The sequence below is a fragment of the Erpetoichthys calabaricus genome, chromosome 1 (genome assembly GCF_900747795.2).
Source record: "Erpetoichthys calabaricus chromosome 1, fErpCal1.3, whole genome shotgun sequence".
In the NCBI taxonomy this organism is placed as follows: Eukaryota; Metazoa; Chordata; class Cladistia; order Polypteriformes; family Polypteridae; genus Erpetoichthys; species Erpetoichthys calabaricus.
This window is the reverse complement of record NC_041394.2, coordinates 62,996,176-63,008,349: the sequence shown is the minus strand read 5'-3', so window position 1 is coordinate 63,008,349 and position 12,174 is coordinate 62,996,176. Positions and strand designations below refer to the sequence as shown.

Genomic DNA, 12,174 nt, shown 5'->3' with positions numbered 1-12,174 from the left:
TACTTTCGCACTTGTGGCAGTTTTATTGAAACCATATGACGAGGCTAAGCTCAGACGGCTACGAAATGTGATTGGACACTTTCTATTATTCATCCAAGCATTGTATTATCATTGGTTATGAAGGAAGGCGGGACCATAATAGAAAGTTAACTCAGTACTGGCTAAACCGTGAGCAGTTAAAACATATCGGAGATGCCTTCTAGACAAATAGATGCTTTTAAAGTTATATTTCATTTTATTACTGTTAATTCACCTCCGTATTTCTTTCACTTTCATGCCACGTATTAAAAATTCACAAGGGGAAACATACTTAATTTGCATCAAAATTCACAATCAGATAGCATATGTAGCTTTAAAAACCATCTATAAATGTAGTGTTAATATATTATAACAGTTGCTTCTATAAATATAATATATCTACAGACTACAGTAATTGGTTTATGTTTTGCAGAACGGATGAGAATCTCTACAGAATAAAAACACAGTGATGATTCTAAACTGTAATATGTGTGTTTAGAACGGATATGTTCTTTTATATTATTAAGACCGCACCATTAATATAATAGAACTTAAATACCTCATATATTTAGTGTTAAACTTTATTTATGCACTAGATGCGTCTTAAACACAAAACTTCGCAGTAGTTATTGCGTTTAATTTCATCTTTCATGTTGGTGCCTCCTCACGTTAGTTTTTGTAAAGCTGTTTTACCCCCACAGGACTTCTAATTCACTTCTTCCATAGCAGTAGGACTTTGCGCATGACTGCTGAAATAATGAAGACAAGCGGAATAACATTAGCACCGTACACACGATCGTGATTTCAATAAGCGTGAAACTAAATACTGTAGAAATAGTTATTTGCCAGAAAACATAAGATGTGAATTGTTTCCTCGAGGATTAAGAATTTGTAAAAATCACGTTTGGACACGTTCTGAACACTTGTATGTTCACAGAATGGTCCTTCCTTCCATACTCAATACTCCAGACTAGTCCATATGTGAGTCTGGGGATGCGCATGAACGTGACCTTCGGTGGAATGTCTCCTCGTTAGGCGTTGGTATCATAATATGCTTTAGACGCAGATACCACATTAAGATCACTAGATCAATCCTTCCGTTATCTTAAACCGCTTATCCAGGGCAGAGTCGCGGGGCAGCGAGAAATGTCCAACTCTAGGAAGACTGACTGCTGCCTAAAACGTTCTTGCTTTGGACAGTGTGACTCTGACTGCAGCTCAATGAAGCCTTGGCTCGTTTATAACAATTTCCAAACTTCAACGCCCTTCTTTCCAAGTGCTAACAACTTAAGTCTCATTGGGACAACCAAAACTGATTTGCAGGAGAGATCTAAAACAGGCAAAAAAGGCAAGTCTTAATCTGCATCCAGCCCTCTTCGGACTCTTTTTTTATTTTGCAAACCTTTCAATTCTTACGCAGGAGTACCTAAATTGACGACTTTAATATATTCACCAGGGGGGCGATCACCTTTCAACAACTGAAGATTTGCACGCCAAATGAACAGAATAAGCAACAAAAGTTGATGGGTTTATTTATTTGTATTTATTTATTGTTATCTTATATTCGCTCCAGTAGTATACAGTATTAAGTCTATGAAAAGACTTCAAGAAATGTACAGTAAGAAACGTGCACAGACTCAGGATGTCAGTTTGAGGACAAACCCCTTTTTGTCTAGACATACAGTATCTTGCTCATAAGAATATTAAAAAGAGACATAACTTTTAAGTTTTTTTCTTTAATTTTCATAATACATTCCAGTGACACATTTAGGGCTGAAAACGATTATTAAGGTGGACAGAAACAAAGCACCACACATAGAAGTGCAAAACCTCTATAGGTTATAATGTTAAGTAAGATGTTCGTTCAATCACTTCTGACTTAGTTACTAAATTACTTGATTTTAAACCAAGGAAGCTGCTTCATTTATTTTCTCTGTTTAACTACCATCACATAAACGATAATTGTATTTAAACAAATCTTTTGCAATGAGCCTAACAATTGCCATTTACCTTGACTAGACCTGAACTTCAGTCGGTTATCCATTCCATTTAACCATCCATTTTCTGACCCGGTTATCCAATGGGTCATTCGGAAACTCTTTCGGCAGCACCATATGAAATGCTGGAACCTACCTTGGATAGTGTGGCAAGATTTACGCCTCTTTGAAATAAAGAAAATGGCTTCGTAAACAATATGCCATAAACATATTTTCTTTTCTTTTCTTTCAGCAAGTCATTGATAACGTTGTCATTCTTCTTGATGCCATTTTGCTAGTACTGTATACTGCTTGGCGTTTTGATTTTTTTTCCTTTTAAAAAGCATGTTGATAATACAATAAGTGAGACATTCGCTTATATTACCATGATTACGGCGGGTCAGGCAACGGCAATAGAGTCTGGATACACACTTGCGGAGGCGTGTGGGCAGTGCTGCTGATGTTAAATACAGACAACGGGATTACAATTGGATAGTTTGCACTGGTAACAGACGGTTTTCCCGTTCGCAAAAAACATCAAATTAAATTAAAATAAATACTGTTAAAATGAACATTGTGTATAACTATAACTGGATAAATAATAATTTGATGTAACTCAGCAAAGGTAAAAAATATCAATATATACAACTCTTCATCATTACTGAGTCGATTTCAGGAGCATCGGATGCAAGGCAGGAACAAAAACTGGATGGAACGCCAGTCCACTGTACCATTCATAAAATAAACCCGGAATACTTTCAGACAAGCAACAAGAGAAGCTTGGGTGAAAAAAACGAACAGAAGAAAACAACATGAAGAGGAAAACGGCTACATGGACCGAGGATGCAACTCTTATTTGCTTTCTGCTATTCTCGTCGTCAGTGTGTTTGCTTTGAAGTCTCAAGAACCGAAGAAACGACACAAAATTGGATTGTATTTTAAGGGCATGCGATACTAGAAGAAAGCGTTATGTTCAAATCGGAAGATAACGTGATGTAACTTCAACAAAAAACACGATTCTCTAAGACTGTGGTGGTAGACGCTTTATTTTTTTTATTCATTTATTATTGGTAGAAGGATTTGCCTCCTTTTTACTGTTTTGTGCGTTTTAAATGTTCTTTACGTATTTCTCATTTCTTATCATCGGGGAGATTGTATCTTTTACTTATATTTTACATGAATTAGAAATATTTTTGTGCTCCTTTGTGGATCGTATATGTGCTTTTATTGAGTAAATTACATTTGGGTTTTGAAATAACGAGAGCCCCTCCTTCCCATCTTGCTAGCCGCTTACCACTCCTGATGGCGCCTTGTCTGGCAGCCAGTTTCACGCGTGGTCAAATCTTCATTACTTTACGTTTATTTATGTATTTTTAAATAAATTCCACGCCCCCACCCTCCGTAATTCGGGTGTCGCCTGTCAGAGTTTGGGCCTGGTCTACAAACTCCCATGGGCTAATTGGTACTGTGTTTTACTTGTTTGTCTAGGGGTGATGAACAATCGTTAAATCGACGTCGCCTGCCAAATGAAGGCACAAGAACGTCAGCTTCCACGTTCAGCAGTTCAGAATTGTGCTTTATAGTCTTGCTACAAAATATCTGCTAGCTAAAGACAAGTATAAAAGCCGCGGACTTGAGTGCTGAGGAGCGGCATCCGCACGTCGCCTGCAGAAGTGCACTACTGGTGGTCGAGAAACCTGGGATCCCTCGGTGGCAGTGACACGCAGAAAGATAAACGGTGAGTAATACAGACAATTGATGCTCGTTTGTGTTTTCTAAATGTGTGTGGCCTTAAACTTGACATTCGAACACAGGGCTAGGTGTAAGATGAAGAGTTCGAATACCGTTTCCGTTATGTACACAGGACGCTCGCAGTTCCATCCATATCTCCAGCGGCCCTTGACCGCATTTTGTCGCGACGCGTGTTGTGTAACAGCGGCGTTTGTTCACAGCTATTCCGTTACACACGTGTGCGGGATTTCATTTCAGTCACCGTGTCGTCACTTGGGACGGTTAAGTAACGTTTAGCGTTTCACGTGTATAGCTGAAATAAATACATTCATCTCAGTGTGGTGTATATAATCATCATTATTATTATTTTGCGTGTGTACTTGCGCATAGATCACGATTGGGCTTTAAAGGGTGACTATATATCTCAGGTCCACCTAAGGCCGCCAGTAGGTCAGGAAGCCTCATGACAGCACCTGATAGATTGTTCTGGAACGTCCCGCCGGGAGTACTCTTGCTCACCTTGTACATCATCCCCTTGGCTACGAACTAGTATTTGTGTGCGTCTTGTTGCAGGCAATCTGTTTTGCAAAATGTATGGTTTCCTATTTACTTAATACTAAACCAACAGGAACCAGATTTGCAGTGTTTCCCAATGGCTTTAAATAAAAAAAGGTATGTCATTTATTTGGAAGCAACTATGAGTATGGAACAATCATCTTGAGAAATTCTTCTTTTTTTTTCTACAATAGCATACATAATACATCCCAGGAGTTTGAAGTAAGAAAGAAACACACATGTAAGAGACTGAAAATATGAAGAATTATTAACTATACCAGGAAACTGGCCTCCTTATGTACTTGATCTCTTCATTTTATTGACATAACAATGGAGATTAAATGGACATTTTTTGAATGAAACTTTTGCATTTCCCAAACACCCTTCAAATAATGAATTTAACAAAAAATTAAGACATTTATAAAATAATGCAGACTTTTACATATAATGCTAATGGCTCTTACATCTTGTTAGCACTGTTAACCTGGGGGACAAATACAAAAAAATTGCAATTATAATCTATAATGGCAATCCAGGTATTAAAAAAATAGATCATATTCCAGAGAAATAAAAAAAAATGCAATATATAGTGCGGTGAGTATTGCAGCAAAAATTTCTGTGATGTGTTACAGGATTACAGCCAATACAAGTATAAACTGATTTTACTTTTCAAATAAGTATTTACTTTATGTTGTTGGGACACAACTGCTAATGCCCAAATACCTCAGCCTGTCATATAAAACTGGATTAAGTAAATTCAGAAATGGATCAATAAATTATACCATCCATCCATCCATTTTCCAACCCGCTGAATCCGAACACAGGGTCACGGGGGTCTGCTGGAGCCAATCCCAGCCAACACAGGGCACAAGGCAGGAACCAATCCCGGGCAGGGTGCCAACCCACCGCAGGACACACACAAACACACACTAGGGCCAATTTAGAATCACCAATCCACCTAACCTGCCTGTCTTTGGACTGTGGGAGGAAACCGGAGCGCCCGGACGAAACCCACGCAGACACGTGGAGAACATGCAAACTCCACGCAGGGAGGACCCGGGAAGCGAACCCAGGTCCCCAGATCTCCCCACTGCGCCACCATGCCGCCCATAAATTATACCTTGTTTTACAAATCAATTAATACCTATATTATATCTCACTGTGTATCATTCTGGCAGGTTGTTCATTGGTGTGCTCATTAGTGTATGTAACAACAAAAGGAGCAAGTTTTTTTTTGTTTTTTTTTTTCAGAAAACTATAAATGTGTTCAGTAAATTGTGTTTCACCTTCTGTGAGTCAAACTTAATGGAATGCTGTAGTTTATTAAAAGATTATTTGCTGTATGGTTACTTAATAACCACATCACAATTGTCCAGCATATTGAGATATTCTGCACGTATTCATTCATTTTTAGTCTATTCTAAGACCATTAGTCATGTAGCCATGCATGTTTTAGTATTCAGTTACATGACAAACTCTGGCCACACTCGGTCAGTTTAGACTCGCCACTTAACCTAATTGCATGTCTTTGGACAACTTTCCTTAAATTCATATTTTTCCATTGTTTGTAATGCTTAATCTATATGAGCACCTGAACTGTTACTCTGTTTTTAGAAGCCTGTATGTCATAGATTGTGGGTTTCAGTTGGGGGACAAAAAGGTAGCATTTTGTAAATTCTAGTGAAAATATGGCTCAAATAAGGTCTCAAAGATCATTTGGCAGAATTTTGAAGTGTGAATTATTAAACCACTGACATTTACATACTTAGAAAAACAGAAATCTTGTACAAACAAATGTTTAAATATTATTATCAGTATATTTTAATGCTTTATAACTGTAAACGTCTGCATATATATGGCATTCATTACAGTAACCTTTGCAGCCCATCTCTTTTTTAGTTATTACTATATTAGCTGGAAAAGCTCCCTGGAGTCAGTGTGCAGTTTGCAAAGCAAATTGCCCTCTCATGTGTCCCTTTGTACTAAGCAGATTCTTTCAATAGCTAGCTTGGTATTTTTAATATGACATACTGATTCGCTTCGGTGCTGGGGAGTAGTAGCGTGTCCTCTTTGCGCAAGTCTTCATTTGACAAGGGAACTAAATGAATGTGCTGTTCCTAAGAAATTGCCTCACAATACATTGCAGTTCTTTTCTTGGAGTATAGAGTGCATTATACAGCTTAGTTAAGTGAAATTTTTGGTTTAAGGTTGAACTATGGTCAGATAAATATGTCTAAAGGAGTTTCATGATTAGGAATTGGGAAATAAAAATTGATTTACAAAGAGTGTTATGAAGTTTGATGTTGTTCACCATCCAATTTTTTAACACTTGAGAAACTGCACATTTAATCAGATCCAGAAAGCCCACCTACCATTTTTCCCCTAATAAACTAAACAGTTTTAATTTTTGTTTTTTTTTTCATTTTGATTTTGGTTTTTAAGTAACATTAAGAAAAACTGTGATCTGTACACAGCTTTTTTTGTGCATGCTTCCTCTCTTTGCCTTGTCTCCATCATGTACATGTCATCCTATTTAACTCTTGAATTTTCAGTGTTCATCCTCTTTAGTTCATCTCAAATATTGACAGAACAGGTGTTGACTCCAAACTCCTCATATTATGTCAAATTAAGTTTAGGAATAATGTGTAGAAATGCTTAAAGTGCTCACTTTTAGAGAGTTTTTGTTTGAAGTGGAAATTGTGTAATTAAAATGTGAAGCTGAAGGGAGGCATCTTATTTAAATTGCTGGGACAGCCTGTTGTACTAATTGTGCCAGTGTATGTGTCGTTTTTGTGTAGTCTTCTCTAAAAATGCTTTCTGAAGGCTTGTGTAGTGGATCTGGAGTAACCAATTGCACTGTACGTTATCCTTGATCAGTGACTTAAATGAAAATTAAGGATGGGATTTAAAAAAAATGTTAGTCTATCAACTCTTTACTTTATTTCAGGAATATATTCAAGGATTAAGAAATAATTTGCAATAAAAAGAATTGCCAGCTCCAGGATTGGCAAACCCTGAGCAGCTGTGTCTCAAAGCACTTTGCTTTGCTAATCTAGCATTATTGAATAATTCTCATATTAACTAATGCCTATTCTGAAATGCATTTGTTACCTAAGTCTGTGGTTGTGAGCACTTTAAATGTCCAGATCAAGATCAACAAGTAACATTTTTTTCTTAATCATGTAGGAAGCAAATGTTACAGAATATATCATAAGCACCATCACTTTACTTGAGCAGTTTAGGAAAAAGAAGAAATAACAGTAAGACTGTTGGTGAACTCTGGCAGATTAATTTGTAAATGTACTTAATAACAGGTTTGTTTTTATTTTTATTGGATGCATTAGCGTACTTGTTTGGGCATATGAAAAGTAGCTAAGTCTTGATAATGTACACATATTTACAGAAGTAGCTACTTTGTTTGCATGTAATGTTTTAGAACAGCAGGAGGGCAGCAAAAGATGTGTCTCCCCTTTTTGTGGGAAGACATGTACTGTAGTTATCTGCAATTTCAGTTGTATTAGTAGTCTTCTAAACAAAGCTATATTTTGGAAGATACAATGCACTTTTATTCATGCTCCTTGTCTCCAGAGCTTTAATACAGAGCTTTTTTACACTTTGGTTTGAATTAGTATCAAATGTTTGTTTTATCCACTTAAAACATACATATTGTACCAATTGTATCCTCAACATTTAGACAATCTCTTGTGAAGAGTACTGAAAAGATGTACTGTATATGTTTTTAGGAGATGCATGCTGCTTATTTTTTGTATATGTTGTTTTCCTTTTTCCACTTTTTTTTTTAACACCAGAGATTCCAATTTATTTTGTTATAGCTTGAAAAACATGGGCTACATATTTACTCTTACCAATGTTTCCCCTTCCATTGAAATTAGTCAGTAATATTGATCTTTCACCCAGTAGTTCTTCATTACTGACTCTTAAAAGCGGAAGGAGGAGGGTAAAGGCATTGAGGTGTTATGTATTGGAGCAAATTAATTTATTCAAATGCGTTGAATTTTCAAAGGGAGCATACGTCCACCAAGTTTTCTATGGTGTGTGTTTGTTTACTTTCATGTGCTGATCCTATTCTTATTCTGGTATGCTGTACATTGATTGGCTTCCAAAATAACCCTAACATTGCAGTACTTGAGTAACATGATATGTGACTTGGAATTAGTGTGAAAACTTGGAAGTTAGTTTTACACCATGATTGCTCCAGTAACTTTGGAGAGGCAAGATTTTAGCGACTACAGTCTTTATAACTGACATGCCTTCCTTCTAAAAGTCTATGTGACTTGTTTTGAGAAGTAAATATGACATTGCTATTAGGCAATAACATGACCCTCAACCCTCAAATTTAATGCATTCCTGCAATCCTCACCCCCTTTCAATAACTGAACACATACTGTAATGCCAAGCAAACAAGTGTTCTGATCTCCTACTTGTTATAGCAAGTTAGAAAATGAACCCAAAGTGTAAATTCAGATTGAATTGCTGTCTTAATTAACAGTTATGAATGTTGAATTTTGTTTACCCCATTAAAGAGTTCATTTTTGTGTATTACATTTTTGTAACTACGGTATATGTTATAATTGAAAAATAAAAGTAATGGTCAAATGCAATTGCTTATATTATGAGAGAACATAAAATGCATGCTTTTGAGTTACATTCTATTAAATCCCATAATTCAAAATAAAAATATGGATATGGTGCCATTTTAAGCTTTCAGTGCTGTTTCCAATAAATCTGTATTTTTATATATTTTTACATTTGTTCCTCAGGCATCAATAGGTGATGTAGAGTTCTTCTTTGCTCGGTGAATGAAATAAAAAAATTGTATTCATTTTTTTTGTCGGTATTCCTTTAGATACAGGTAGCTAGATAGAACTGTATTTGTCACCAGGTGGAAATTTGGTATTTATTTGCATTTTATTATAATCCAATTAAAAATTGTGTTCCTTTTTTGTTTTTAAAAAGTCTTTTTATTTTTTCCTATATTGTACCATTTAGATTATTGATCAGTGCCACATCACTAAGAGGCAAAGGCAACTGCATTGACTGTGTTGGTAATGCCACCCATTAATCAGAATTTTCTAGAAAATAAGCTACATATACAGTCATATGAAAAAGTTTGGGAACCCCTCTTAATTCTTTGGATTTTTGTTTATCATTGGCTGAGATTTCAAAATAGCAACTTCCTTTTAATATATGACATGCCTTATGGAAACAGTAGTATTTCAGCAGTGACATTAAGTTTATTGGATTGGCTGAGATTTCAAAGTAGCAACTTCCTTTTAATATATGACATGCCTTATGGAAACAGTAGTATTTCAGCAGTGACATTAAGTTTATTGGATTAACAGAAAATATGCAATATGCATCATAACAAAATTAGATGCATAACAAAACAGGTGCATAAATTTGGGCACCCCAACAGAGATATTACATCAATACTTAGTTGAGCCTCCTTTTGCAAATATAACAGCGTGTAGACGCCTCCTATAGCCTTTGATGAGTGTCTGGATTCTGGATGGAGGTATTTTTGACCATTCTTCCATACAAAATCTCTCCAGTTCAGTTAAATTTGATGGCTGCCGAGCATAGACAGCTTGCTTCAAATCATCCCATAGATTTTCGTTGATATTCAAGTCAGGGGACTGTGACGGCCATTCCAGAACATTGTACTTCTCCCTCTGCATGAATGCCTTTGTAGATTTCTAACTGTGTTTTGGGTCATTGTCTTGTTGGAATATCCAACCACTGCGTAACTTCAAATTTGTGATTGATGCTTGAACATTATCCTGAAGAATTTGTTGATACTGGGATACTGGGTTGAATTCATCCGACCTGCGACTTTAACAAGGGCCTTGGTCCCTGAACTAGCCTCATAGCCCCACAGCATGATGGAACCCCTACCAAATTTGATAGTAGGTAGGTTTTTCTTGGAATGCGGTGTTCTTCTTCCGCCATGCAAAGTGCTTTTTGTTATGACCAAATAACTAAATTTTTATCTCATCAGTCCAAAGCACTTTGTTCCAAAATGAATGTGGCTTGTCTAAATGAGCATTTGCATACAACAAGTGACTCTGTTTGTAGCGTGAGTGCAGACAGGGCTTCTTTCTCATCACCCTGCCATACAGATGTTCTTTGTGCAAATTGTGCTGAATTGTAGAACAATGTACAGATACACCATCTGGAGCAAGATGTTCTTGCAGGTCTTTGGAGGTGATCTGTGAGTTGTCTGAAAACATTTTCACAATCCTGCGCTTATGCCGCTCCTGTATTTTCCTTGGCCTGCCAGGCCTGGGTTTAACAGCAACTGTGCCTGTGGCCTTCAATTTCCTGAATACATTCCTTGCAGTTGAAGCCGACAGTTTAAAACTCTGATAGCTTTTTGTAGCCTTCCCCTAAACCATGATACTGAACAATCTTTGTTTTCAGATCTTTTGAGAGTTGCTTTGAGGATCCCATGCTGTCACTCTTCAGAGAAGAGTCAAAGGGAAGCACAACTTGCAATTGACCACCTTAAATACCTTTTCTCATGATTGGACACACTTGTCTATGAAGTTCAAGGCTTAACGAGCTAATCCAACCAATTTGGTAGATAGATAGATACTTTATTAATCCCAGGGGGAAATTCACATACTCCAGCAGCAAAAAATCTTAAATTAAAGAGTAATAAAAAAAAAAAAAAAAAAAAAATGCAGGTAAAAAACAGACAATAACTTGAATAATGTTCAACGTTTACCCCCTCTGGTGGAATTGAAGAGTCGCATAGTTTGGGGGAGGAATGATCTTCTCAGTCTGTCAGTGGAGCAGGACAGTGACAGCAGTCTGTCGCTGAAACTGCTCCTCTGTCTGGAGATGACACTGTTTAATGGATGTAGTGGATTCTCCATAATTGATAGGAGCCTGCTGAGTGCCCGTTGCTCTGCTACGGATGTCAAACCGTCCAGCTCTATGCCAACAATAGAGCCTGCCTTCCTCACCAGTTTGTCCAGGCGTGAGGCATCCTTCTTCTTAATGCTGCCTCCCCAGCACACCATTGCGTAGAAGAGGGCACTCGCCACAACCATCTGATAGAACATCTGCAGCATCTTACTGCAGATGTTGAAGGATGCCAGTCTTCTAAGGAAGTACAGGCGGCTCTGTCCTTTCTTGCACAGAGAATCAGTATTGGCAGTCCAGTCCAATTTATCGTCCAGCTGCACTCCCAGGTATTGAGCAGTTACATGCCTTCAAATCAGCAAAATTACAAGGGTACCCAAATTTATGCACAACCAGTTTTTCACATTTGATTTAATTTCATACAACTAAACACTGCTTCACTAAAAATCTTTGTTCGGAAAACACCCCAGTACTCAGATGTTCCTAGGAAATGAAAGACATACCACTGTTATCTTTTTTGTTGAAAGTAAATTATTATGCAGGCTGAAAGGGGTTCCCAAACTTTTTCATATGACTGTATACAAGTGACCCCTTGTTTATTACACATTTGTTCCTAATGGTGAGGCTAGGGATGTCACAATACCAGGATTTTAGTATTCAATACCAATACCAATGAAATTTCACAACACTCAATACCTTATAATACCACAGCAAAAACAGAAATCCCATTCTACCGCTTTTTATTAAAAGTACCTCTATTATTAAATTAAACAATATTGTGCCAAAATAGAATATGTAAATACTAATACATTTACTTATTTGACTGACACCTTTATCCAAGGTGACTTACGACATTTGACAACATGACAACAGATTACATTTCTATTGTTTTTCAAGTGGAGAACAGACATTGAAGGGACCTGCTCATGGTCACACAGTCTCAGTAGCAGGATTTGAACCCACATCCTCAAATTACAATGCTGGGCTTGAATTTTAATGTGTGATG

General features: G+C 37.0%; 1 protein-coding gene across 1 annotated transcript in view; it reads left to right on the top strand.

The window, feature by feature from the left end:
• The first annotated feature begins 2,443 nt into the window (after window positions 1–2,443).
• Window positions 2,444–12,174, top strand: part of LOC114650912 (1-acyl-sn-glycerol-3-phosphate acyltransferase alpha-like) — a 58,756-nt gene continuing 49,025 nt past the window's right edge. Inside the window, exons 1-2 of the mRNA XM_028800842.2 lie at window positions 2,444–3,029; window positions 3,483–3,732. The gene's annotated coding sequence lies outside the window, so the exon portion shown is untranslated. The remainder of the gene's footprint in view (window positions 3,030–3,482; window positions 3,733–12,174) is intronic.